The sequence below is a fragment of the Terrapene carolina genome, unplaced genomic scaffold, assembly GCF_002925995.2.
Source record: "Terrapene carolina triunguis isolate 2854851 unplaced genomic scaffold, T_m_triunguis-2.0 Scaffold190, whole genome shotgun sequence".
Classification (NCBI taxonomy): Eukaryota; Metazoa; Chordata; order Testudines; family Emydidae; genus Terrapene; species Terrapene triunguis.
The window spans coordinates 2,029,329-2,056,924 of record NW_020664541.1 but is presented as its reverse complement, the minus strand read 5'-3'; the positions used below and the strand labels follow the sequence as shown (position 1 = coordinate 2,056,924).

Sequence of the window (27,596 nt, the reverse complement as noted above, 5' to 3'; positions counted from 1 at the left end):
GGACTAGATGATCATAATGGTCCCTTCTGACCTTAAAGTCTATGATTCTATGATAGAAACATAAGACAGTTCTGGCTGAAGTGAGTGTAATTGGCTCTTATCCAGTGCTACTGGCTATACAATTGAAGCATCGTGGCTTTTGTTGTAAACCTGTAATCCACACAGATTATCAGTCACGGAGCTTCTTGTTTTGCCACTCTTTGCTCCTCAGTAATTGTTTCTGTCTAGCAGGGAGCCATGCTAGGAGCAGAACCAGGGAATCTGACAACGGCTGAGCTGGCACAGTGAGCAAGATTGTACCATACCCTTGAACAGAGTTTACTGAAGAACAGCAAAACACACATTTACTGATTAAAAACAAACCACCCTCACTCAAGTTTTCCAGGGTTGGTTTTTTTTAATCACTTTTAGATGATTAGTTACCAGTGTTTATCAATGCTTATGTTCCAGTCATGAACAGTACAGAAGAAATAAACAATTCTATTCTAATTGGGATGACATAATCAAATCTATACCCAGTGATGACAAACTCATACTCCTATGGGACTTTAATGCCAGAGTTGGAAAAGACAGTGAGACTTGAAGTGGTGTAATAAAGAACAATGGAATTGGAAAAATGAACAGCGGTGGTTTCCTCCTACTCGGTAAATGTGCTGATCACGAGCTCGTTATTATCAACACAATCTTCAAGCAAGCCAACAAATATAAAACTTTGTGGATGCGTCCAAAATCAAAGTACTGGCACCTGATTGACTATGTCATTATGCAGCAAAGAGACATCAGGAAAGTGAAAATCACCAGAGCAATAAGAAGAGCAAACTTTTGGACCCCCCACAGGATGATCAACGAAACACTGGTCTACAGATTAAACTGAAATTGGACATAGCAAACTTGAGACATTCATTGCATCAATAAAACTGCAGGGAAACTTAGAGGAAAATTTGTTAGCATTATATCATCACCTAATGACGCGCTCGAAAAGTGGAATATATTCAAATCTAGGTAAAAATCAAAGACAGCACCAGGATTAGTTTGATGAAAATGGTGGTGAAATCCAAAATATCCACAAGGAAAAGAAAATGTGTTTAAGTCTTGGCGAAACAACAGTGAGTCAACATCAAACAAAAACAAATTCAATTACCTGCAAACCAAGGCTCAGCTGATTGGAAAAGACAGAAGAAGAAATACAGTATTATGCCGATACTAACAACACAAAGTTATTTTATAACTCACTGAAGACCATTTATGGCCAATCAAATTTTGTGCCAGCTTCACTAAAGTGTTTAGATGTATTTACCTTAATCAAGGACAAGAGAGGCATCTGTGAAAGATCAGCACTTTACTGAGCTACTCAGCCATCTTTCTATTGTCAACCCACAGGTGCAGAGGAACCCAGGACCCCCAGCATGAAGAAATTGTCTAGTTACCTACCTTTGAAAAAATACAAAAACAAATGAAGTCAGGTAAATCACAAGGCAAAAGACAATATACAAGCTGAAAACTTCAAACTTGCCAGGCCCCAATACTGTCAACTATCTATATGAAATTATTAAGGCTATCCGGGAAACTGAGAAGTCCTCAGGATTTCAAAGATACCTTTATTTTTGTAACTATAATCGTAACAAATCTGACTGCAACAACTACCATGGTACCGCCCTCCTATCTGTAAATGGTAAAATCCTTGCTTGTATTTTGCTCAATCAGCCTGTTGAAACAGTATCAGAGAAGTTTCTGCCAGAGATCCAGTGTGGATTTAGATCAGTTTGGAGCATCACAGACATGATTTTTGTTGAGAGACAGATTCAGGAAAAATTAGTTGAACAAAACATGGAAGTATTTGCTGTCTTTATTGATCTTAAAAAGCATATGACACTGCGGAAACGGCCTCTGAAAATTCTAGAAAAGCTTGGATGCCCCATCAAATTTGTTAACATCATACGTCAAGTCCACGAAGACATGACTGGTTAAGTCCTCTCAGATGATTGCCTTTCTAAGCCATTCCCCATATCTACTGGGGTGAAACAAGACTCTGAGCTGGCATTGGTCCTTTTTGGTCTCTTCTTTGCAGCGGTTCTGAATTACACAATTGACAACCTTCAAAAGGATATTTACGTAAGGTACAGAACTGATGGATAACTTTTCAGAAGTCCTTGAGAAACTCATATGTGAAGCTCTTTTTGCAGATGATTGTGCTCTATTTAGTCATAGTGAAAGTAACCTACAGCTTATCCTTGATAGATTCTCAGAGGCAACTAAACAGTTTGGACTCACTTTCAGCTTGGAAAATCCTGAAGTCTGTTCCAACCAGTGCCATCAGCCACTATCACTGAACCAAACGTCACCTTTGATGGTACAAAACTAAAGAATATCAATCATTTTACATACCTGGGCAATACCATCTCAAGTGACAGTTCCCTGGGTCAAGAAAATGTCAAACAGAATGCAAAAGACAAGCTAGGGTTTTGGAAGACTTTGCCATAGGATACTCAACCAGCACACCTTCATACTGTTAACAAAACTGATGACGTACAATGCAGCAATGATAGCATCCCTTTTATATGGGTGTAAAACATGGCATACTGCATACACACCAAGCAGTTTGAAAAATTTCACATACAATGTCTTTGCTCTATTCTGAAGGTCCGCTGACAAAACAAAGTGTCAAACATTAACATCCTTGAAAGAGCAAAAACAACCAGCATCAAGGCAATCACACCTCATCCTAGGCGGACAAGTCAGGTTGTCAGAAAGGGTGATTGTAGACTCCTGAAAAAAGTCCTATGGCGAGCTGAAACTCAGAAAATTCAGGAAGGGCAGTGAATGTAAATGCTTCAAAAACACCCTTAAGCAGACTCTCACCTCATAAATATTGATAACTTCAAAGACGCAGCCAAGGGCAAACCTGAATATAGAGCAACGGTCAATAAAATTTGTAAACACTTTGACAAAGATGCAAAAAACTGATAGAAAAAAGGGCCAAGCATGATTGACAGTCTTCATTGGGAGCCTTCACTTTCCTGTGTGACATCTGTTCGCAACCTTGCTCCTCCGACTACACAGCCACACAAGAAATGCCACAATGCCATACAGCAACATTCAATGCTGTGTCAAAAAAAATTTCTATGGCAGTGATTTACCTTCTTATGGAATTAACACTTACTCTCACTCCTTTGCCCTCCTCCTTCCAGCATTGCCCTTCTTCTTTTATATTATTAAAATAAAACTGTGCATAGGTTAATTTCTTGCTGCCACTGACTTCAGGTCCCTTCACACCTACTCTCAGAGGAATATGCTGGCAAGCCAGGCATGTCATCTGTATTTCAACTAGCAGCCAAGTCTGTTGTTTGTTACATTTCAGTAGTGATTCCATAGCTTTAGTTGAGGAGGCAGGTTCATTACCTCACTAAGCTATTGGGGCTTAATAAATTGTTTGTAAAGTAATTTTATATCTTCAGATGAAAGACGTCATAGAAGTGCAAAGTATTATTAGCTTTGTTTTCAGTTACTTGTAACTTTTTTAAAAAAATATTTTTGGGGCTGAAATTTCCCATGTTTGCTCTCAGCCCAAAGAAAAACTGTTTTGGTTTATTACAGGTATTACTCTCATTCATTAAGATTTTTACCTGGCTGCAGTATAATTTTAGTACAGCGTTTTAATTCTTCAAAGCCCCATACAAATACTAATTAATAAAATAATTCCTTACAACATCCAGTGCCACTTAGATAGCTATATATAGCTTATATAACACCCAGTGCCTCTTCTATAACATTTTCTTCATCACAAAGCCCTTTCTGAAGTGAAGTGTAGGTATCCTCATCCCTAGTCTACAGATGGGGAAACTGAAGATGCACAATGAATCAATGGAAGAGCCCAGATTAGAACTCAGGAGTTCCTGTCTCCCAGTCTGTTGCAGTGGCCGTTAGACCACACTGCCTCTCAGCTATAACCATCTTACTGGTTTCTGACAGCCCAAGAAATTGTACCCTAAGAGGTCTATAATGGGAAAGAATCTCAGATTTGGGGAAAGTGGTAGAGCCAAGAGCCTTGAAAATGAGCTTGGTTCTTCTAAAAGTTTATACTGATGACATGGAAATCTGAAGGTCATATTCTTCAGTGCCTAGCACAATTGAGTCCTGGTCCATGACTATGGTAATACAATAATTAATAATAATAATACTGTGAGATCAGTCATTTCGAATTGTAACTCTGTAGTTTGTGAATAAATCATGTTACTATCCTTGCACAAACCACACCGATATTGTATATTTGGCTGGCATTTGGTTGCACTTAAATCATGGGAATGCATTATAGCAGGGGTTCTCAACCTGTGGGTCACAACCCCTGAGCAGGTAACAGCCCCCTTCCCTTTTTCTTTCTTTCTTACCTTTTTATATAACAAAAAAATATATTTCCAGCCCTTATAGAGAGAATCTTGAAAGTTTAAAATGATGCAATGGTGCGTACCTGAATTTGCAGACTGCCTGAAACGATACTCTAAAAAGTATGAATTGCTCCCATTCATCTCTGTCAAGGAGTCTGCAATTTGGTGATCGTGGAATTTGACATCATTCTAATAAGCCACAGAATGCAGTATTTTTGCCATGGAGTTCACCATGTTGCTGCAGCCAGGAGGCCAACATTTTGTTTTGTCTCCCTGCGCAGATGGGACCTGCCTGCAGCTGCCTCCTGTTTTCCACCTTCCCCACAAGGGGAAGCTGACTGGTTTATAGTGTGTGTTCCATGGAGCCAGCAGGACAGTGGCAACCATCCTCTCTTCCTTACTCTTTCCTCTATTTTGTGGATCTGTGCTGCAATCTAACTTTCCACTCTGGTGCACTTGGACCAAAGCACATAACAGAATGCTGGTCACCTACCAGAGTATTTCAAAGCAGTTGTCGCAGTAGCTGACAAAGGATTCTTAGAGAGACAAGGTAGGTGAGGTAATATCTTTCGTTGGACCAACTTTTGTTGATGAAAGAGACAAGCTTTTGAGGCTACACAGAGTTCTACAAATAGTGAAAGCTACCAAGCTTCATGTAATTGGGGAAACGTTGATTGTGCTTTGTGTCTTGGACGTTTTACTGGGAACTTCTGCCACCAATCAGGTAAAAACAGTTTCCCTCTTCAGTGATGCAGTTAGCTGATGAATTAATGACATCCCTGCAGATGTTCAGGAATAGCTGTTTAGAAGAGTTCAGAAGATCCAGTTCTTGTCAATACAACTGGATAAAACTGCAGATGTCATCTTTTGCCCAACTTTTAACATTTGGCTGGTTTGCTTCGGAATGGTCCATATATAAGGACTTCCTGTTTGCTGTGTACTGACAGGATGCTCCTCAGGGGGAAATTTTTTGAAGCTTTTGAACTATCAGTTCTTGCAGCTAGGTTGGATTGGCATCACTGTGTATTTGCATTGATGAAGCCTGAGCTTTGGCATGAAAACTGAGAAATGTTGTGACTAGAACCCGATCTTGCCTTTTGAACATATTGTTCAGTGCACTGAGAAAGTATAGCGACTAAGCGGATACCAGTGGAACTGAAAAAAGTACTTGATGAGACTTAAAAATCGTGAATTTTTTTTAAAGGTAAGCCCTCCAATCCATGCCTCTGTTTTATTTTGTGTGAAGAAATGAGCATTATCCATATCTCTTCTTCCACACTGAAGTTTGTTGGCTTTCATGTGACAAAGTTTTGAATCACTTGTTTGAGCTCAAAAAAGATACAAGGTTTTCTTAGCTGAACTTGGCTCAAACCTTGCTAAATACTTTACTGATCGGCTTTGGCATTTTTAAATGATTCTTTCAGGGATGGAATATGGCGTAGGTTCTCAACCTATGAGGTGCAACTCCCTACATGACTAAATGGGATGGGGCATCCCAGCTAAAAGGAAGAAGTGCAGTCTCAGAACAGTCATGATGTGGAAAAATAGGTACTGATATGGAAAAGCTTAAGAACCACTGTATTAAAGGATTGGGGAAAATAAATGGGATCTCATCTGCTACAACGCAATTTTATCAGAAAAAGTTCCCATGTTCTGTCATTTTACATGTCAGGATTGCAATCAGATGCCCCTCTCTGGAGAGACAGAATGTATTGTCTTCTTCTGAACAATTGTATCACACGTAGTGTATGAATAAAGCCGAATGGAAAATGTTTTGATTCACTTACAGTTTTGAGAAGTTAAAAAAAATTATTCTCCTTCGAGTGTCCTTTGCACATTGCCACTTTGGGGATGTTCCAACTGGTTCAGCCTGCACATTAGAACTATAGCTAGCAGTAGCCATTGGAGTGCCCACGGGCTTCACTAGCCCCTCCCTTCATTGAATGTTGAGCATTCCAAGGTGGGGGTATAAAAGGGCATGGCACTCCAGCTGCCGCAGTTCCTTCTAACCATGACCAGCTGAACAATCTGTGTGTGGAGCTCTGGAACTCTTCCAGATCTGTGATTGTTAGCTAGTTTTAAATGTTAGTTATTACACAGTTAAACATTGCTAGTAGTTAGTTATAATAATAGTATATTTACCTGCTTGGTATGGAATCAAAGAAAAAAAACAGTTTCAAAAGATTTTTCTTGTCCGCTGTTGTTTACGGTATCAGATACACATGCTAGATCCTGGCATGTCTAGGTGAAAGATGTTCATCCTCAAAGTGTTCAGTTTGCTCAATGTTCACATCTAGAGCAATGAAAGAAAGATATAATAGGCTTCAAGAAATTCTGTTGCAAGAAACACTAATAGCGAAACCATCTATTAGAAAGAAGGATAGGCCTTCTTCTGCCTCTAATTCTAAGAGATCCGGTGATAAAGATCAGAGAAAGAAATTCTCTGAGGTGTTGGCCATTATGTCTAGAGCCAGTCCTGTTAGTAAGGACTTGACTGGTAAGACAGGCCTCGGTGGTGTCGGGGACTTTGAAAAAAGTCACTCCACGGGAGAAAGATTCCTCCAACTCAGATTTAAGGAACTGATGCTTGGTGTATATCATCATGGGAAGTTTGAGGAGATGTTCTTCCTCAAATCCAATACTCTTGGATTCAGATAAGCTTGTTCTGAAAGTGAAAAGTAAGGAACCAGTGGCAGAAGGGAGTGACAATTGATGCAGCACCACATCAGATAATAGTCGAGACATGGATTCATAGATCAGATCTGTCCTAGGGTCAGACAGAGCTCAAACTAGTGACAGTAATGGAACAAATATGTGTCTCTCCTGAAGGGAGAGGGCATGTGGAGGAATTTAGATTTTCTTTTTTTGCTTCCACCACTTAAAATGCCTTCTGCTTCCCCAGAGAAGAATTTTTTTCCAATTTCTTTAGCCAACCAAGGGTGGTGTTGTCTCCAGTTCTTTCTGAACCAAGAATAACCTTGGGTCTCAAGAGGAATATGGATCATGGATCACATCTGCACAGAGAATATTATAAGCAGAGGCTCCCATATGCCTCAAATCCATCTGCACAAAGCTATGTACAATCGGATCTGAGTAGGGATTTGTGGCCAGACTGCTAAATACCACCTTGGATCTGATGACCACAATGGCTTTCTCCTGTACATTATCAAGAATTCCCTATGTATGGGAATAGACTTTTGCCACTTAAGTTCAGAGAGGGTGTACATCTACCAGATCTGAAGGATATGAATCTTACAGGACCAGTCAGTCTGAATAAATTTCCTACAGCTGTGAGGGAAGTTTTATCAGAGAAGGAGGAATTAATGAAGCTGAGGGAGTCAGATCCAGACTTGGGAGTGATGACATCCCCAAATGAAAATGTAGGGGACAGTTCAACCTCATCACCTTCAGAGGATGCAATTGGCATTTCATGAGTTAGTGGATCGTATGGCAGAGACATTGGATAGTCCCTTAATTTCAGTTGAGAAATCATCTCGTCCAATTTTTCATATACAGGAAGCAGCTACTAGGCAAAGGGTTACCTTCCCTTATTGGAAGTTTTTTTCCAACCAGCAAAGGCAGGCTGGAATAATTCTTCATCTTCTCAACCTTTATTGAAGAAGGCTGACAAATTGTATACGCTTCCTCAGGAAGATCTGACTATGTTCCACACACACACCCGTTGCCCAATTCATTAGTCTTAGAAGCAACATTACAAAAATCAGAAGGTGCTCAGGTACACACCACTCTCTCTTTTAAATAGGGCTCTACCAAATTCATGGTCCATTTGGGTCAATTTCACGGTCATAGGATTTTAAAAATTGTAAATTTCATTATTTCAGCTGTTTAAATCTGAAATTTCGTGGTGTTGTAATTGTAGGGGTCCTGATCCAGAAAAGAGTTGGGGGGGGTTGCAAGGTTTTTGGGGTAGGGGGTGTGTGGCACTGCTATCCTTACTTCTGCGCTGCTGCTGGTGGCGACGCTGCCTTCAGAGCTGGGCAGCTGGAGAGCGGCGGCTGCTGGCCGGGAGCCCAGCTCTGAAAGCACCACCGCCACCAGCAGCAGCACAGAAGTAAGGATGGCGTGGTATGGTATTGCCACCCTTACTTCTGCCCTGCTGCCTGCAGAACTGGGACCTGAGTCAGCAGCCGCCACTCTCCATCTACCCAGCTCTGAAGGCAGCAGTGCAGAAGTAAGGGTGGCATGATATTGCCACTCTTACTTCTGCACTGCTGCTGGCGGGGTGCTGCCTTCAGAGTTGGGCGCCCAGCCAACAGCCGCTGCTCTCCAGCCGCCCAGCTCTGAAGGCAATACAGAAGTAAGGATGGCAATACCGTGACACCCCCCCCCACCTTCAAATAATCTTGCGACCCCTCTGCTATTCCCTTTTGGGTCAGGACCCCCAATTTGAGAAACCCTGGTTCTGCCCCATGAAATCTGTATAGTATAGGGTAAAAGCACACAAAAGACCAGGGGAGACAAGATTTCACGGTCCGTGACACATTTTTCATGGCCGTGAATTTGGTAGGGCCCTATTTATAAAGAGGGCAAAAGACTAGGTGTTGTTGTGAGGAAGATGTTCTCTTCTACCACTTTAGCCATGTGTATCTTGAATTATGAAGCTGTCATGGCAAGGTATCAATACCATCTATGGGGTAGGATGTTACCATTCCTTAATACTTTACCTCAGGAACAAAGAAGATTGGTGATTACCTGCTCACAGAAGGACAGAATGTTGCCGAGCATCGTTTGAGAGCAGCATTTGATTCTTCAGCTAGGACGGTAGCTTCAGCCATTGCTTTAAGATGGCATTCATGGCTCAGATCAGTAGGCTTACCCCATGAAATGAAGCTGAGGACTGAAGATCTGCCTTTTGAAGGGGAAGGTCTGTTTAGCATACAGATGGATGAAATACTAGAATTAATTAAAAATGTGAGATCTACAGCTTGATGTCTAGGTTTCATTCCTGTGAATGAGAGAGTCTAGAGCTCAAACATTTAGTTATCAAAGACAGTATACGTCATCTTCTACATTTGCTCCTTAACAGGAAAAGTTACTGTCATCAGCCTCAATATCAAGCCTCTGAACATTAACAGGAGAGAAATTTTATAAGCCTTGTAGTAAGAAGGTGAAGAATTCTTCTATTTTGTCAACTGTGGTTCCTACAAAGTCTCAGATTTTACATAAGGCTATGGAGTTATAAACCATTCTGGTTGGACAATTTGGGGACTGTTTGTCCGAATTTTATCACAAATGGGCGTTGTTAATATTTGACAGGTGGATACTGAAAGTTATTTCATGCGGCTATACAATTCAGCTCAAGAGTCTCCCCCCACCACAACCCCCTATGTCATCCCTGACCAGGGATCGAGCTCACCTTGGTTTACTAAGAGCGGAGGTTCAGTCTTTACTGAAGTTAAGAACAATGGTGGTGGTACCACCAGATCAGAGAGGGAGAGGTTTTTATTTGTGTTATTTTTTTAATCTTAAAAAAGACTGGGGGTCTTCACCCTATTTTGGTTTTAAGAAAATTAATAACTATATAAAGTAATTTCATTTCCACATGTTATCTCTAATTTCTATCATCCCTTCTCTTTCCCTTCAGGATTGGTTTGCAGATCTAGATTTAAAAGACATGTCTTACTGAAATATGGAAATATCTTGTCATTGAAACTACCTATGTTTCAGGGTAGGAGAGGAATGTTTTCAGTACACAGTCCTCTTTTTGATTTGTCCCAGAGTGTTCATAAAATGCCTATCTGTAGTAGCAGTATATCTAAGAAGTCAGAGAATCTTTGTGTATCTGTAGCTGGATGATTGGTTAATAACAGCAGGGCCGGCTCCAGGCACCAGCTTGGCAAGCAGGTGCTTGGGGCGGCCACTCCGGAGAGGGGCGGCAGGTCCAGCTATTCGGCAGCAATTCGGCGGACGGTCCGTCACTCCCGCTCGGAGCGAAGGACCTCCCACTGAATTGCCGCCGCAGATTGCGATCGCGGCTTCTTTTTTTTTTTTTTTTTGCTGCTTGGGCCGGCCAAAACCCTGGAGTCGGCACTGAATAACGGTGCTGTCCAAAGAGGATATCCCATTAAATAAAAACAAATGTTTCCTCTTTGCCAGTCTGGGATTACAAATAACTTGGGAGAAGTTGTCTTCAAATCCAACCCAGAGGACCCTCGTTGTAGGGACCATATTTGGTTCAACCATGGCAAGAGCTTTTCTTCCAGAGGAAAGATTTATAAAAATAAAAGGTTTACCTCAAATTCCCGCAACAGTCAATCCTCTTCTTTCTCTGGTTGGTAGGTCTGTTGACATCAACCACATTAGTGATACCATATTCTCATTTTAGGATAAGGGATATTCAGCACTGGTTAGCAATAAGTCTTGAACCAGGTTTAGACAACATGCTTCAAAAATTAATAATTCCACAGCAGATGTTAACATCACTAATGTAGTGGACAAATGATCAGAATGTAATGAAGGCAATACTGCAGCAGTACTTACCTCCGATGCATCCACACTGGGATGGGGGAGTCACTTAAACAACAAGTTGTTAAAGCTCATTGGTCACCCAAAGAAAAGAATTTACATACCAGTGTATTAGAGCTGGGAGCAATCAGATTGGCTCTAAAGTCATTTCAACATCAGGTAAAACACAAGGTAGTTCAGTTGGTCACAGACAATATGACGATGTTGTATTATCTGAACAAGCAAGGGGGGTGGGGAGGGACTCATTCCCTATAGTTATGGGGGAAGGCAAAAGTCTTTGGAACTGATGTATAAAACAGGATGTTCACGCAATAGCAATCCATGTGTTCAGCATGTCAGATGCATGAGTGATCTTTGAAAGACAAAGTAGTAGTGCACCTTTTCAGTTTATGGGGGAAATTTAATAATAGATCTGTGGGCATCCAACAACAACAGGAAGTGTCAGAAATTTTGCTCGAGACCAGACAGCAACAGGGACTCAATATCAGATGCCTTTTAAATACACTGGCATCAGGGATTAATGTATACATTTCCCCCATTTCCACTCATCCAGAGAGTGATAAACAAGATAAAGCAAGACAAAGCCAGTGTAATTTTAGTAGCGCCAGTATGGGCCAGACAACAGTGGCATCCAGACTTAATGCACCTGTCAAGAGGACTAATAGAACCTCTGCTGCTAGTACAGGACTTGTTGAAAAAACACTGGATGGTTTGTCATCCAGATCTTCAGTCTCTTCATCTAACAGCATGGGGAATAGGACTCTAGGGTTGTTAGAAAAAGTTGTTCATTAGATGTGCAAAATGTATTGTCGCATTCCAGGAAAGAGTCAACACAAAGATGTTCTAGTCATAAATAGAAAATATTTGTATTGTGGCTTTTGATGCAGATCCATATGCAACACCAATTAGTTTCATTTTACAATATTTGTTATACCTTAAGAAATGAACTCTCACTATCTTCAGTGAAGATTCATCTCTCAGCCATATCAGCATACCATGTACCGGTGGAGGGAAAAATCTATTTTTAGTAATAATATAGTTAAAAGGTTTTTAAAAGGTCTCAGTAATTTATACCTTCCAATAAGATATCCTATACCATCTTGGGATTTAAACATAGTGCTCTCACAATTGATAAAACCTCACTCTGAGCCTTTGGGAAGCTGTAATTTATTTTGTCTATTTAGACAGTGACTTTGATAGTCATTACCTCCGTAAGGCATATAAGGCGATGCCTACACTATAAATTACTTTGGTATAATTTATATCACACAGGGGTGTGAATAATCCACACCGTTGAGTGACATAAGTTATAGCAACCTAAGTGGCGGTGTGGTCAGTGCTGTGTCGGAGAGCTTCTCCTGCCGACATAGCTACCGTCTGTCATGGACGCAGGAGTTATTAAGCCGACAGGAGAGCTCTCTCCCATTGACTTAGAGCATCTTCACCAGAAGCACTACAGGGGTGCAGTTCCATCTGTACAGCTGTGCTGCTGTAGTGTAGACATAGCCAAAGTGAATTACATGCATTAATGGCTGATCAGCCATTTAGTTTTTCACACAGTTCTTGTACACATCCAATGTTTTTACCTAAAAGGATCTCATATTTTCATATAAACCAGTCTATAAAATTTTGCCACTGTTCTTTCCCAAACTTCATATTGAAGAGGGGGAGGCTAAACCACATACTCTGGATGTTAGAAGCCTTTAGCTTTTTATTTAAACAGGACTGATTAAGCAATTTAGATAGTCCCCAAAGTTGTTTATTGCTTATGAAAAAAATAACAAGGTGAAAGTAGTACTGCATGCAGTCTTTATTCAATGCAATGGTCAGAGCATTCCATAAGTGTGAATATACAGAGCTCATCATGAAGAAACCTTAGTTATAAATAAGTAACCTTCATTAATGGGTCGAATGAATTGTTTCATTTTTGACCATTTTAAAATGTCTTTGAATTTTTTTTTAATAAAATTAAAAGAAATTTTGAAAGGAAAAGTCATTTCAAATTGAAAAATCAAAACATTTCATTTAAAAATGTCAAAATAAAATGTTTAGATTTTTTCTGAATTTTGTTTGTTTTTTCCAAAATGAACAATTTGGCTAAACTGACCAAAAAAACACCATGAAACAGTTAGGGGTTGCCATATCTGCATTTTTGGCAAAAAACTCTTTCAGCCAAAAAATGTCACCTAACTCTATGTATGACCCCTAAAATAGCTGGATGCAATTCCAAGAAGATCATGGATTATCCTTGGAAAGCATAAGAGGCCATACCAGAACACTGGGCACAGGGTTCCAAAAACATCAACCCACTCTTCTACCACTCACTCTTTCATACTGGAGCCATAAAGCAAGGCAGAAGGTCTGCAATTAAACATAGCTTGTTAAGAGGCATAACAAGCTTGTGACTTTAAAACTTTCTCTTAAATAAAGCAGTGATTCAGTAGCATGGGGCCTTACTGGTTAACAAAAGGAATGATATACCACCCTTAGCCATCAGTAATCTCCAACCCTTATAACCATCTCCTGCCACGCTTTCTATATGCCTACATATAAACTAGATCTGATTCCAATTCAATAACATGTTGATGCCTTTATACCTGTGTAGGGACTCAAACCATGTTTTTGTACATGCATGTTCATATAGCATCTTTCCATAGTATATAGTACAGCTTTTTAATAGCATTTCCTAAGTAGAGTATCACAACACACCGTACAGCAAGAAACTGTCATAATGGCAGGGTTGTCTCTATACTTAAAAAATAGGCAAGAGGCAAACAAAGTTATCAAGGAAGTTGACTTGGGAGACATGACAGCACTTTCTCTAGATTCTGGCTGAAGAAACGAAGGATACAGAGAGAATAGTAGTTGACTGGTGTGGAAGAGTGAAGCGAGGGTCTTTTCTCAAGAAAATTGTGTGAGGGAAAGGGTTGGGAGATAAAGATAATATCATTTTTAAATGAGACAGAAATGTAGTGGAAAAATGCAAAACAAAAAGACAGAGAAGTTAGAAATCTGGGTAGGAAATAATAAAATGAGATTGAATTGGGAAAAATACAAAGTAATACATATGGGGGAGAATAAACCAAAATACAGATATTCAGCAGGTTGCAGAAATCTGGACATTAACTCTGAATTTCCAATGCAGTATGCGCCCCGCCCCCCACCCCCGAAATAGTCTGTTCAGTGTTGGGCTGTGCATATGACAGGCATCAATCATGTCACAGAGCAAGGAAGTGACAGTTCTTCTTTGAGGGATGTCCCTGTGGGTGCTCCACTCCAGGCGATGGTGCGTCCCTGCACCTTTACTCGGAGAGTTTTAGTAGCAGTGCCTGTACAGGTGGCGCATGCGCGGTGCCTGCCTCGTGTGCCATTGTCACTTCATCTAGCGCGTGTGACCCAGACCCCTCAGTTCCTTCTCAACCATCCCCGGCCTGAGACAGAGCTCAGCAGTCCCATTAAAAACCTTCATTTCTGCTGTTAGATAAATTAGTGAGTTAGGCTAGTTTAGATAGGTTAAGTTTCAGTTCTTAGACTTTTACATCCCTCTCAAAAACAATTTTTTTATTTCTTCCTCCTTTAGTACAGCTACTCTTAAGTTAGAGAAATGCCTGGTTCACCAGGATTTAAAAGATACAGTGCAGAGAGGCAATGCCTGTGTCAGTGGACCCACTCAATGTGTTCGTTGCCTATGGGAAGCTCACATTCCTCAGAAATGTGCCCATTGTAACAAACTGGGTGAGGGCACGCAGAGATAGAGACCTGAGGCTGAAACTCATTTTGATGGAAAAGTCATTAAGACCAGCCTCTGACCCAGGACAGGAAACCTCTTCCCGGCCAGTCTTTTCACCACCAAGGTCTCCAAATACCAAAAAATCCACACAAAAAATCCTCTTCGCTTCATAGAGAACAGACCAACAGAAAACAGTCCCCGACCAAATTGCTCTCATCGGTGCTGGCAGCACTGCGGCTCAACACTTATGAAACTCTGGGCATGTCTGGCACCGCCTGTGCGTCGGCTGCCGCCAGAACCTACTACTCCAGTGTGGAGTCTAAGGCCTCTAAGCAGAGGTGAAAGTAACTTAAAGGACTTACCGGTACGCCGGAGTCCTGAGCGGGGTGTGGCCTCAACCGGAAGAGGCCTCAACCTTTCAAGATTAAAAGGCCCTGGGGCTCCCGCTGGGGCTGGGAGCCCCAGGGCCTTTAAATCACCCCAGAGCTACCAGCTGCAGAGGTGGCTGGGAGCCCCAGGGCTCAGGGATGAATTAAAGGGCCCGGGACTCCAGCCACCACAGAGCTCCGGACCCTTTAAATCACCGCAGGAGCCCTGCCACCGCTACCCCGGGGCGGCAGGGCTGGGGCTGGGGTAGCAGCGGCAGGGCTCCAGCGGTGATTCAAAGGGCCCAGGGCTTCGGCCGCTGGGGGGAGCCCCGGGCCCTTTAAATCACCACCGGAGCTCCGGCAGCGGGGCTTGGGCAGCGCTTTAAAGGGCCCGGAGCGGCTGGAGCCCTGGGCCCTTTAAATTACCATCGGAGAAGCTGGTCCAGTCCGGCATGGTGTACCGGCCCAGACCGGCTTACTTTCACCTCTGACTCTAAGCCGCCCATCTCCACCACAGCACTGTCGATAGCACTAAAGGAGTCTGCACTGACAACCGCCCTGATTACAATGCCACAGCCCAATACTGCTAGCGCAACAGCGCCAACACACACTGCACCGGCTCTGCACGCTGTACTTCCAATACAATCGGCACCTCACTCTTCAGCACCGAAGCTCTCGGTGCCGCACCACTTTCTGCATCAGAAGGATCTGTTCTCCTTGACTCAGTGGCAGCGAAAGCATCACTTCCACGAGACAGATTCAATATGATAAAGACATTCATATCCACAGCGAGGACAAGCCCACAGACTATAGCCCACACATGCCTCCAACTTCTGGGCCACATGACAGCATGCACGTTTGTGGTGAAACACACATGGTTACATATGCACTGCCTACAAGAATGGCTAGGAACCATATACAGACCAAACAAACACGTATTAAACAGACGATTAACAATGCCTCCCAAAGTCAAGGAATCACTAGCCTGCTGGACTCAACCACACAACGTGTTCTCGGGAATCCCATTTACACAGGATCCTCCATCACAGATGATAACAATGGATGCCTCCCTCATAGGGTGGGGAGCACACCTGCAATATCACACAGTTCAGGGGTTATGGTCCGCAGCCAAGACAAGGATACTCATAAACCTGCTAGAATTCCGTGCTGTCCACAATGCCTGCCTCCACTTCCTACCATTCATAAGGAATCAGAACAGAAAAGTAATGACCGACAACATTGCTTGCATGTTCTATGTAAACAGGCAAGGGGGAGCCCGATCACACTCATTATGCACCAATAAAAAATGTAATTTTGTACTGGTGCTCAACAGAAGTCATGGATTCTCTTTCCTTAGGTGTATAACTTTCCCTTTCCACCCTGTTCTACTGAGATCAAAGAAATTTCTTTACCAGAGGAAAGATGCTACCATGTGCCGTTTCTATAGGGGAGAAAATGTTGGCCGGGGGGTGGGGGGGGGAAAGAGATCTACTGTCTTCTGCCTGTGTGGGAGACTGTGAGGATTCTGTTGCCACTTGCCATTTCCTTCCTTCCCATTCACGGTGGAGCTTTTCAAAATGTTGCCATTAGAACAGAAATACTGATCTCTACTCCTCCAGGGTGATGAAACAGGGTTTTGTCTAAAAATGCCAATTTGTTGAACCTGAAATGTTTTGCACAAACATATCAGGTTCAACGAACATTCAATGAACCAGGCAGTGTTCCGGCAGAAACCTGCCTGCTTTCCTGCCAGCTCACCTGGTGGGCTGCTGGGGACCCCAGGGTTCTAGGGTCTGTGACTCCAAGGTAGATCCACCTCATGGGCTGTCCCAGTGCCAGGAAGCTCAGGGCATCTAGGATCAGCAGCTCCAATGTGTGGACAGACTGGGACCCTGGCTTTTCAGGTTCCACAGTTCTGGGGCAGTTGTGCCACACAGATTGCCTCTGAATAGGGAACCCTTGGGCTTCTAGGGTCCCCGGCTCAGCAATAGCCCTTCTACATGGAGGGCTTCTGGACTCCTGGGCTGCATGACTCCAGGAGCCTGGTGAGTCAGCTACTCCAAGAGTCAGGCAGCCCAGGCTGCCAGCTGGCCAAGGAATAATCCATATGGAGGGGCTGCCCAGAGTTGTGGCCCCTCAAAGCCCTGTCAGCTGCTATCTGAAATTGACATGATTCTTGTCAGTTTCATTGCTGCTATTCAGTAGTGGGCAGCAGTGAAACTGGCAAGAATCATGTTAATTTCAGAGTCCCAGGAAGCACATTTCATTTTGGAAACCCCACACGTTGATGTTTTTGAAATCCCCTTTTTTAAAAATTTCCAGTTTGCAATAAATATTTTTTTTCTGCATTCGAATGAACCCAGATTTTGAAACACTAAAATTTCCTGTGAACCAGAAATTCTGCGTTTAGGCCAGCTCTAGCTGCCTCTAAGTGGATCTGTGTTGAAACAAGTTTACTCCTGAGAGGAGAAGGTGACATGATTCCTCAAATCCTGGGATATCAAGGTGGTGGGAGAGTTGCTTCCTCATTGCATTATTGAGTTAGGCTTCATTCCCTGGAGTCTCTTCAGCACCCAGAAATGGCTAAGAAGTAGGTAAAGAATAGATTTATAATTGAAAGCAAGCTTCAATCTTAAATATCAAAAGTCTTCTTACTCTTGTTCGCTACTGCTAGTGGGGGTATCCAAAGCATGACTATCATATGGTCATAAGAAGATAGTTGGTCAGCTCTAACAAATTATTTCAAATGTAGGGGAAATGACCTTTGCAGTAACATACTGTATGCCCTTCAATTGCTAATAGTCTAGGAGGAAGTTTACATATTAACTTTCATAAAGTTTGAATCCCCAAATGTATGAAGAAATCATTATCACAATATTGATGTCTGAAGGGAGCAGGGGGTCTCTTACCTTGAATCCACTATGAAGAACAGCCATTTTGCTAGTTTTCTATTTCTTATTGTTTGACCTTAATATATGACAGGAGTTTGCCCTTTACCTGCCTCCAGATGTCTCTTTTCTAGTACCTTCACAAACAGGGCCGGCTCCAGGCACCAGCTTCTCAAGCAGGTGCTTGGGGCGGCCGTTCCGGACGGGGCGGCAGTTCCAGGTATTCGGCGGCAATTCGGCGGACGGTCCCTCACTCCGCCTGGGAGTGAAGGACCTCCCGCCGAATTGCCGCCGCAGATCGCGATCGCAGCTTTTTTTAGATCGCGATCGCGGCTTTTTTTTTTTTTTTTTTTTGGCTGCTTGGGGCGGCCAAAACCCTGGAGCCGGCCCTGTTCACAAACATTCATACAGATGTTTACCTGCCAACCCAAGCTGCATTTCATGCAAATATTTATCTACTGCTGTTTGGGTAAAAGAAACAAAGGGAGCTAGCCCATTTGGGCCTGCTTATGTTCTCCATAAATTCTAAGGCATGAGTTGTCTGCGTATCTGTCTTGTTTTTACAACACAGATACTACTAAGCTGTTCTTTTCTGTTCACTGAGAACTTGGAATTTATATACTTAATTTCACCATTTGTGCCCTGATTAATCTTTTTAACAAGTTAAAAACAAACCTTTTCCCAAATCTGCCTGTGACTCAGCTGTGGACTCTGATACCATGCCAGAGTGCCTCCCAGATTTTTGACAGATAAAACCATGGTTTTACTTCCATTACCTAAACAAGAACACCAAATTTCTGCCAACTGCTTACATAAATGCTGGTTTAAAAAAAATTAATATCCTATAAAAAAACACACATGTATTCATTGTTTAAAACTTGGAAGACTGCAGAGGTTTACTTGCTCTGTGGAAGTAATAAGTAATGTACCTTAATGTTTTGGGAAGATTTTTAAATCTATTTTGTGTCCCCCTTCAAGTCTCCTGTATCCCAATAAGAGGCAGGGTAGGTTTCAGTGAGTTCTGCTTGACTAGAGTAAGAAGAGTCCAGAGGTTGAGAGATGTGGGGAAATCTGGACTCAGACCAGTTTCTCTTTGTCCATCTGTTCTGTCTTTCTCCTCATCATTTCCAGATGTTTAAAAATACTTCTTCAAAATTTTGATAACTCTTCATTTCCTCTTCTCCACCCTTCCCAACCATCAAACCCTGTTTGTCCTTCCTATTGTCAGCCTGCTGCCTTTTATGATACTATGGGGATTTTATAAATCCTTTGACTTCCCTGATCCCTCTCAAGTCCTCCGGCTGCAAGTAAATCAGTATAGGTTTTCTGCCCCTGTCCTTTTGTTCCTTCATCCCTACTTTTTCCTCTGTTTCCGTCAGTGCTGCATGATTTGTGTCATTGCTTCACATAGGCTTACTGACCTCAGACTGAGAGGATAAAACAGCAGAGGCAAGACTGAGTGATTGGTTTGATTTTTCATCCCATGTTCCAAGGACCTCCTTTTTATGCGGGTGGCTCTACAGGAGAGGTGGACTGTATAACCCGAGCTTGCTCCAGGACTATGTTATCATGTCCTTCAACCCTATGAGTGGGCTTCTAATTGATGAGAAAGGGTAATATACTGCAGTTTGTAGGAAGAGCAGCAGATTGGGAGTAGATGAGCAAGATGGAACTCTGGCTGATTTGCAGACACTTTAGAGCAAGCTCATGTGACCAAACTGACACCTGTCCCCACTTTTTTCATGTCAAAAAATTTATAGAGAGAGAGAGATCTTCTTGGTTAAAAAAAAAAAAAAAAGTCAACACAAGCACAGTACAGAACTTGCTTTTTTTTAAATCTTGCCACTTGGCATCATTACCCAAATGTTATGAAGGTTAGATAGATATGAAAAAATAACCCTAGCAGAAAAAAAATGTTGATACATAATAATGATCTGTGTTCATATACTGCATGAGGGGGCCATGCAGATGGACAGGAATCCTCTGTCTGCATACTGCATATGAGGGATAGTGCATGGACAGGAATTTTTTCTCTGTCTGTGGACCAGACACAGGGACAGTGTGGATGGATAGGAATTTTCTGTCTGTGGACCACACGCAGGGATGGTGTGGACAGACAGGAATTTTATGTCTGTGTGTTTGTATGTTGCATATAGGGCAGTGCTGTTTTTAGCAGATGCCAGACCTCGCAATTTGCTGTACAAAGAAAATTCCTCACATTAATTTAGTTTAATATAGCAAAACTTCTCCTGCTGCTTAGGAAGACAGTTTATTGTACTTGTCCCTCCAGTAATTATCATAAAGGCTGAAAGTGAGGCAGAGAGAGAGAGAAGGCTGAAATTATACTTTTTTTTTTTTTTTTGCAGCCAACTTTGAAAATTAATCTGTCAGAACTAAATCACAAGCACAAAGTTTTTAAATAATGTTGCTATCAATGCTGTTTATATCTTACAGCACAGACACACATTTATACACACACAGCTGGGCTCTGGGCTATTGCAGACAGCCTGTGTTGAGATGACATTGAGCAGCTCACATCACTTTAGAATCTAGGAATTTGTGTCTATTGGCAACTTGTCCTCGCCAAGAACAGCTCATCGAGGAGGGTATACTACTCTCTACAGACTCTTTGAAGCTGCAGGCAAAGGCTATTGAAGTGCTGGGTCATATAACAACAAAAATGTGAGGCTAAAAATGTTCTGGTGAAAACCTGGGGGACTGGGGGTAATAGCTTACTAAAACTCACTAATGTTTAATGCCATCTAAATGCACAAAATCTAAGGTTCCTCTCTGGCTGAGGAAAGATCCTTGTTGTTTATTATAGAGGCACTGTCAAACTAGCATATGTTTTGAAACTTTCTAATGATATCAACTAATGCTGCTCTGTGTAAGCGTCTGTGAGCAATTCACATATAGCAGGGGGTCACAAACTTGCTTATAAAGTTCCATTCTGAACTGAAACTTCTGTAAAATCAAAGACAAGAAGAACAGTTTGTTAAAAAATGAAATGTGTTGATGTTAGAGTGCTGTAATGATTACAGTCTTGATTGTCTGTTATAGTTTCCATGCTTTTGCAATGCAAACTATTCTTCTTTAACACCTTTCCCACACTGCTTCTCATTCTAACAGTACCCCTGATGTCACTGGTTAATCCATAAAAAGCAAGTATGTCTTAAGTCTGACTTTAAAACTACAGGGAACAGCTCTTTTCAGTACCAAACTAGGGTGAGAGTTCCAAACATAAACATGGTCATAGATTGTTTTCCTTTATTAACCATTAATTTATTGCTAACTATTTTATTCATATTGAGTGTTAATGCAGACTCATAACTATAGTTACAACAAAGATCTGTGATGACTTTACAATTTTGTAAATACTGCTTACTGTAGGAGTACACAAACAGCTGAACTGTATCTTTCAACTTCTGTCTGAGACTTAAAGCTGTACTTCTCACCTTTCCCTTCAGTTGACAAAACACCCCATCTTTTGGATCCAAATTGCTTTCCCTCACTGTTTTTGTTTCTGTAATTTACTAACTCTAGAAAACCAAGATTAGGAAAATGAAATTGAAGAAAACTCTTCACACATCATTAATTTTTCTATGCTGTTTAGATCTTCTTGCCATGTGGCTTTTTGAATCCCTCACTTTTGCTCTTCCACTCTAATAGCCATTCTGACAGTAGCAGATCTTTGAAAGTTCGATGATATAGCAGGTGAAATACTTAGAGAACCAAAGTCTGATAGTCTAAAAGTAATGAAACTTGACCTGATGAGATACCATAATACTGCAGTGATCAGCCTGAGACCAGGAATAGAAGGTATGTGGGTATAGCTCAGTGGTAGAGTGTTTGACTGCAGATCAATTGGTCCTTGGTTCAAATCCAAGCATCCCCTTAGAAACCTGGTCCCTTAACAAAATTTGTGGGGAGGGATAGCTCAGTGGTTTGAGCATTGGCCTGCTAAACCCAGGGTTGTGAGTTCAATCTTTGAGGGGGCCATTTAGGGATCTGGGGCAAAAATTGGGGATTGGTCCTGCTTTGAGTAGGGGGTTGGACTAGATGACCTCCTGAGGTCCCTTCCAACCCTGATATTCTATGATGCATCTCCTAGAATCTGTGTGACAAGTAACGGCAATTAATCTAGTATTTTAATACCACTTGATATCTCTTATCTAAATAAACTCTTCCCAGTATTTTACCTGAAGCGGGGTTAATCTCTAGTGGACCATTTCAATAATCCAAGGAAATCCCTGACCAAAATAAACTTCAAAGTGAAGTTAAGGTTGCAAGAAAATGTCAGTAATTTAGTGTTGAGAATCCTTTCAAGAACATTGTAGTCAGTTCTCATGTATTCTGCAACTATGGAGTTTCATTCTTGCCCAAAAAAAAAAAAAATGAGCTCCAGAATTTCACAGACAGGGAGAAACAGTGACTGAGAGATTAAAACTGCCCCATTCATCTTAATAGCTTGAGTTTCAGAGAAAACAACCTATGTCTATGCTATCATGAATAATGTAGCTGGAGTCGAGGTACCCTAGGTCGAGTTACTGCGGGGTCTACACCGTGGGGGGTCGACAGGAGAAAATCTCCCATCAACTTACCTTACTCTTCTCGTCAGGGGTAGAGTACAGGGATCGACTGGAGAGCGATCTGCAGTCAATTTGGCGGGCCTTTACTAGACCCACTAAATCGACCGCCAGTTGATCGATCTCAGAGCGTTGATCCCTGCCCCCAGACAACATTCTGCAGCATCTTAAAAACTGAATATGTGAAGGTGTAAAATAAATGGAATTTAATATCAAAATAACAGAGGGAGCTGTACTGATTACATTCATGTTCATATTTAAATCAGTAAAAATCTCTATTTGTACCATACCTGAAACAGTTGTAGAATTTTTCCATCAGAGTGCCACAAAATCTAGGGACCTTGCAGCAGAGTCCAGCTTGTCATTGTGTACACTCATCTAGATTATAGTTCTCTTTTTTCCCCTCTTAAAACAGGAAATTCAGAGTTACGGTTATACTTCCAAATGTTTGAGTTTCTTTTAAGTGTCAAAATTCAGTGAAGATACCCAGATTATCTTAACTCTGTATCTCGCCCCATGAAAATGAGAAAGGCAGACTATTTTATCAATTCCTAAAAAAAAAAAAATTCATCTTGTCAGCAACCACAAAAACAAGAATATTTCATCCTTAATTCTAGAGTGGTTGTGCCAGTTCTGGCCTTTTTCACAATCCACAGGGGAAAAAATTACTTTGCAAATTCCTGTTTGGGCAAATTAGCACAGAGGAGACAATAATTCCATACTCTTCATAAAGGCCTCCCATCTTACAACATGCTGAGGATGCGCTGTACCTCACAGGAGGTGATCAGTACTTCATAGTATTAGGTTATATGATTTGATTTGCCAGCCAATTATCCTAGATGTCACTAGACACAGTGCTAACATGTATCCATATTCAAACCTCTTGGGCCTAGATCTTGAAAAACACAGAAAAAGAACAAAAACATTACACTTAGTAAAAGAATCATATATGTATGAAACCAATGTTCTACCATGCAATTTTTTTATACTCCAGCTTCAAAGAAATGAAGATGGGAGGGTTGTAGGGGGAAGGGATAGCTCAGTGGTTTGAGCATTGGCCTGCTAAACCCAGAGTTGAGAGTTCAATCCTTGAGGGGGGCATTATAGGGATCTGGGGCAAAAATCTGTCTGGGGATTGGTCCTGCTTTGAGCAGGGGGTTTGGACTAGATGATCTCCTGAGGTCCCTTCCAACCCTGATAGTCTATTATTCTATATCAGGTCTGGATTAAGGCAGTCCAGTGCCTTAGATGCACCATTATGTGGTGCATCTCTAGCTCCATCCACACAGCCTTGCCCCTTCATTATGGTGATATCCCCCCTCAACCCCCCCATAACACCTCCTGGAATAGATATGGCAAGGAGGCTCCCCGTTCTTTCCCAGAGAGGCAGGGCTGGCCTGGGATTCCCCAGCAATAGAAGCAGAGGCCCTCCTTGTCTTGGGGCAGCAGGAATGGGAGCAAGGGTCCCTTTTCATTCCTGAAGAGGCAGCAGTTTCAGCAGGGAAGCACCCCCAGTACTTATCCACAGCCAGAGTCCATCATCTTGAGTGGACTGGGCTTGTGGCACTGCCCTCCTTTGCCACAGTCTTTTCATGGGAAGTGTTGGCCTGGGCCCCCCAGAACAGTGAGTTTTGGAATTAACATCTCATTGAGATGCATGGGGACATTCACTCCTCTCAGAGCTATTGTTTAGGCCAAGGGTTCTCAAACTGGGGGTCGGGACCCCTCAGGGCGTCGCGAGGTTATTACATGGGGGGTTGCAAGCTGTCAGCCTCCACTCCAAAGCCCGTTTTGCCTCCAGCATTTATAATAGTGTTAAATATATAAAAATGTGTTTTTAATTTATAAGGGGGGTTGCACTCTGAGGCTTGTTATGTGAAAGGGGTCACCAGTACAAAAGTTTGAGAACCAGTGGTTTAGGCTGTCTGAGGACTCAGGAGGATGTCCCTGCATCGGTACACTCCAGGCATAATTACAAACTTTTCTTTGCAATCACATAGGCTAAAATCTTTTTTTTTGTTTGTTTTTTAATGAAAGCGGAGTGCCTAAGCCTTAATCCAGCTGTCGACTGTGGGGACTGTGGGGACAGAATTAAAGTAGTTGGTTACCTTTGCTTTCAGATGATAGAGGCTTTTGGAAGTGTAACCTTGTCTCTGAAACCCCTGGCTTTTCAATGGCATCTTTTTAACTAATTTAACATTCTTGTAAGGATTTTCTGCTTGTTACTGGTACATATTCACGACTTTGGCTTCACCTCAAAGATATTTGTCCAGAAACCTTAAACCCTGCTTTGTAACATAAGTATAGCAATAACCTAATAAAGTTTTATAGAAAGGTTCATTTTCAGTCCTATCTTTTATTTTGTGTTTCTTTCATTTCTTTTGCTCTACCAATAAATTACCTTCTTGTTTAGAAACAAAAATTGAAAATTTTAGCTTGGAGCAGCTACTAATTAGCATCTCGGAGAGAGAAACTTGAATTCCGACCAAGGGAGAAATATAGCCAGGAGCCTGTTACGGTTTGGGTTTAAGGTCTCTGACAGGGCAGCTGCCATCTCCCTTCCCAGTGCTGCAAAATGGCTGGCAGGAGCCATAGCTGACATAGGGGGAGCTGTATGTTCTAAAATGTACTAAGTTTTGTTACAGCCTGGAAATAAACTAATTGCACCCTGGGATAAAGAACAGGAACTCCTTGACACCGAAACCAATATGCTTTTGGATACACAGAGTGGTATTTTTTTGCTCTCAGATGAGATCCCACATTGGCATGTGTCAAAACAGAAAACAGAAGTTGAGTAAATTGTAAATATTAAACATCCAGTGGACATACAAGACGTATATGAGAGGCTGTTTAGCTGAAGATATGTGGCATTGTGGCCTCCCAGCATACTACTGAATGGCAGTTTCCTTGGAGGAACTTTGGAACAGAATGTCAGAAAATGCAGCGTCTATGGCATTGCTATATCTAATACAAGGATGTATTTAGAGACTGTTTCCAAACTCTCACAACTTGAAACAATTTACAGTATAACAGTTTGAACCAGATTTTGATCCAATACAAAATGTGTAGTGAAGAGATTCATAAGAGAAAGTGAACTTACTAAAGATAATCAAATACCACACATCTTTCTTCTATTAAATATTACTCCTAATACTGAACTTGCAAAAGCAGGAAAGTATTACCCAGATACTATGGAAGATCCTCAGAATTTAAAATCAAATCCTAATCTTGCCAATCAGCAGCATAAGGAAGATTCAGGCAGGCAGATTAATTGGCATAGATTTTAAGCCATGAACTAATGTGATACAAATTTCTGAACATGAGTTTACAGTGAAATTGATCTGTAGTTAACCCATTTTATAGGAAGCCTTTCCAAATGCTTCTAGGCTTCATACAATAAAAGCCCAACATTCAAAACATTAAAATCAATCAAAAAAACCCAAACAGATCAAATATCCAACCACAGAAAAAACAGGAACCTGATTTAGAATCAGACCCCCAAAACCGTCAATGTAAGCGATCCTACCAGCAAAGGGAATCAATTCCCCATTGGTGCAAAAAATAGTGGAGAGGGAACAACAGATGGGAGAGAAAAAAAAGTCGTGGTGAGATTTAGCTGAAAATTAATCAAGGCTGAGCCAACTTAAATAAATGTGTTTTGCCTCCTTTTAGGGCACCCTACAGCAAGGGACACTGGTATTACCTTTTCTGGTAGATAATTCCACAGTAGAGTAACCTCAGTCCTATCTGTGCCCTGGGATTGCCATCAGACTTGCCCTGGCCAACTATTACTGCAAGGCGGGGCACAGAGTGAGAGACATTCACTCATGTATTTCAAGCCTAGATTATTAAGGCTTTTATATGCTAGTTTTAAGAAGGGTAGGTGCAACCAACTGTCTCACTCTTATCCTAAGGATTAAATGAGCAACTCATTCTACTTATTGTTACCATCTTCAAATGAGTTTCAATAGATGTATTTCATGGCTTTGTGTGGTATCAGTGATCCTAGACTTATTTAAGCTGTAGTCATGGAATGCTATGTATGTCCTTTTGATCTTGTCTTAAGGCTCTGAATCACAGGCCACACTATTTGTGTAAACCAGCACTGTGGTAAACATTCTCAGACTCCAACCCTTCTTCACAGGTCTCAGAAATAAAGGAAAACACCTTTCTGCCTGGAACCTTTAGATGTGGTGCTGAGATGCCAAAGATACAACATACCTTTCACCCCTCAGGATCATTAGCAATGAACAGGACTGCAGTTTATTTTAGAACAGATGTAACTAAAACACACAACCTTTATTACTTGAAAGCTGGGATTGGGATGATTTGAGCTCTTGTAAAAGAAATGGCTGGAGGAGAAGGGAGTTAAGTCTCGTTATCGCCGTTTAGTAAACCAGAGAACTGTAAACGAAGTGTGAGAGAACATATACTAACTTGTTAAATTATGGGGAATCCCAAACTCATGATCTGGTTTGGGATGACTTTTTTATCTCTGGTGCTAGCTTTGCAGAATCCAAACCAGTAACTCACAGTAGACTTTTCAGCAGGGGATCTTGTTAGTAACATGTGCCTTTCCTACGGCACCAATATTGCTCCAAGAGGCATCCCTGGATAGAGAAGATTTCAATTCAGTTTTTAAAAGATCAACACATATTATATATACATGTTATATATTGGCCTGGAGATAAGTGAATGCCTGAGCTGCAGGGTTACTAAATGGTATACCTCCATTTGTTTAAAGTTGAAGTTTTCGAATGTGTGGCAGCCAAGTTTTTCCAGGAAAAAAATGTGGGCAAATGAGCAGCAATATGGACGAATTAAAACTACATGATAACTGAGCTGACGAAGTCTATCATTCAGTTATATAACAAATCTATAACATTATCAGCAGGCGATTGGAAAGTCTTTACCTCAGATATAATCTATGCTCAGTCCTGCATATCTTGGAAAATGCTGGCAGATGAATTGTGCATATGCTGTTTGCTGAAATAACAAAAACGAGAGACTCCATGAAGCAAGACAGTTCTGGTAATCCAGTTTAGTGATAACGTAGAAGGCTTTTCCCTGGACTCCTGCTGATCACATCAATCTGTTCTTAATTAGCAGTGAGGTCCCTACTGGTTATACTGAACATCCCCAAAAGGCATCTAGAC

The 27,596-nt window shown here is 41.6% G+C and overlaps 1 protein-coding gene and 1 non-coding gene across 8 annotated transcripts in view; both read left to right on the top strand.

The window, feature by feature from the left end:
* The window catches only part of ERC1 (ELKS/RAB6-interacting/CAST family member 1), a 524,735-nt gene that overhangs the window by 433,567 nt on the left and 63,572 nt on the right, over positions 1-27,596 (top strand). The gene's annotated exons all lie outside the window — the stretch shown is intronic.
* TRNAC-GCA lies at positions 21,678-21,749 on the top strand. Its single transcript has one exon. It is a non-coding gene; the product is annotated as a tRNA-Cys (tRNA).